The following is a 2,352-nucleotide window of genomic DNA, read 5'->3' as shown; positions in this document are numbered from 1 at the left end:
CTGGTACATCAGTAATGTAAATGAATCACACCAGCAGCACTCGTCCTATCTGGTCAATTAAGTACCATCTGGGCCCATATTCACACCTGATGCCTTTCTCCTCTACATCTTCAAATCAGAACTAGACCTGAAGCATTACATGACCAGCTCCTTTATTGGTGGGCACATTCCTGCATCACTGTCAGAGTGTGTGTGCCCTGTAGATCTTATAGGCTGCAAAGTCATGGGTTTTACTATCTTAAAATTATATTCACTCGAACCCAGACCCTGTGAAGAAACGGCCATCCCTGAGTGCTCTTCGCCAATATCCCTGTGAGACAGATCTCTCACATCAAAAGCTTCTGTATTTTCGACCGGTTCTTGTTTGACAGTGGTTTTAGGAGTAGTTCAGTTAAAATGCCAACTCAAGGTGAGAAGCCTTTCAGTTACTATTACGAAAAACTGCCATGTTAACTGAGGGTTACCAGCCTCCATTTGTTGTGTATTGCAGTAGCGTGCAAGAGGTTTTTCTTCGAGCAGGAGCTGAGGTGAAATTCTGACAATATGCAGTTTGTTGTTTAAGGTTGAGAACTGCACTTCCATCTCACTAAGAAATGGTTTGAGAATTTTTTTTAATTTTTTTATGAACACTGAGATTAAATACTTGTGTCATATCAGTTCAGACCTGCTCTGATACTTGGAAACAGAGACAATACTAAGATTTGTATAGACAGTAGTTTAGCCCAAGCCATTCAAATTCCTGAAATTGTTTTTTATCACTATATGGTTTAACACAGAAGGAACAGAAGAGAAGAGAAGTAAAACCAAGTATCTACACAATCATTTCAAAATGCCATGATATGAGTAATAAAACAATAGCAAAACTCCCCTCCAAACACTGGGCCGGGGTCACACGGATCCCTACTGAAACCATTATAAACCTGCCTCTTCATATTCTTCTGTATTGTCTTGTACAGTAAAATTTACAAAACTTCAAAAAGAATCCTAAGTACAGAACACACGATGGGTGAAATGGAAAAGGACACTTCTTGTCTAGGACAGATTAATCAAAACATCACAAAGTCTACCAGTTTGCTTGCTTGGCTCCTCCTCGTTAGTTTCAGTGGTGTAACTGAGTGTTTGGGGCTTTTTAATGAAAACCACCAACGACATATCACTTTAATACAAGTCTGTAAAAAAGCTGTTTCTGTTTTGCTTCATAGCCATTAGCTACTTATTGATTGTCTTAGAGAAATTAAAAATGGGCTGTGTGCCCAGTACTTTATTTTCTTTATACTCTTGTCTTAACAGGTGAAGAACAGATAAACTATTCCAGTTGGTGTGAGACTTAAAGCACTGTGTGGAGACTCAGTCCTCATTCCTCGTTTCGGTTTTGGCCTTTACTATTGAATGTTCTGAGTATATTGCTCAACGTCATAAGCTATAAAAAGGTTCTTCACTTTGTGCTGGCTATACACCAAATGGCTTCTCAAAGCTATTTCACCGTTGCAGACAAATGTCTCATGTCGGAATAAAATCACGATGTGACGTGAGGTGAGGCAGAACGGTGAGGCGAGAGCGTATTTTGAATGACGACGTTGCATTAAAGACTTAAATGAAGAACACGCAGGATCAAATTCAGACAATGATGAACAAAGGACACGACGTAGACAAACACTTAAACACGCACACGTTAACAGGGTACGTGTGTGACATATAACGCTGACCAGACATGGAAAAGGTGAAGCGAGTAACACACAGACAAACAAGCGCTTATGGGCCCGGGGGAGGAGTCAGGGGCTGTTCGTCACACGGACGAGTTTTGCTAGTGAGACACACGCATCATCTGATTACATTACATTTACCTGATGCTCTAATCCAGAGCGATTTACAGTTTTTTTAATCATGTTATGAAAGTAGGCAGTGTTGGGAGTAGTTTTAGAAGTCTTGCCCAAGGATTCGTATTCATATAACATACTGTAGTCTAGATGGGGTTTGGTCCCTAGTTCCCCAGAAGGGAGGCAGTAACCCACTACATTATGCCAACCACGATAGGTGTACACAAAAGTGCGTTTGGTGTACGGCGGCTGAGACAACTGCATCTCCCCTTCTCGTCTTGACTTTCCAATGAGATCAACCATGATTAATCATGAGGTTTTAGTCATGGGTCACGCAAACAGTGACAAGGACATTGTCACATCAACTAACAGGTGAGCTCTCTCCAGCACCAAACAGCCAGCAGCACAGCTGGACGTTCTCTGGAGGGTAAAAGAGACCCGAGACTCTGCGTCAGGAATCAAAAGGTGTAACAAGTGAGTCCTTGCACATTTTTCTGTGTACTCCTGTTTTTTTTATGTCAGGAGCACCAGTAGG

Source organism: Brachyhypopomus gauderio, chromosome 18, assembly GCF_052324685.1.
Source record: "Brachyhypopomus gauderio isolate BG-103 chromosome 18, BGAUD_0.2, whole genome shotgun sequence".
Classification (NCBI taxonomy): Eukaryota; Metazoa; Chordata; class Actinopteri; order Gymnotiformes; family Hypopomidae; genus Brachyhypopomus; species Brachyhypopomus gauderio.
Note: the sequence above shows the minus strand (reverse complement) of the source record.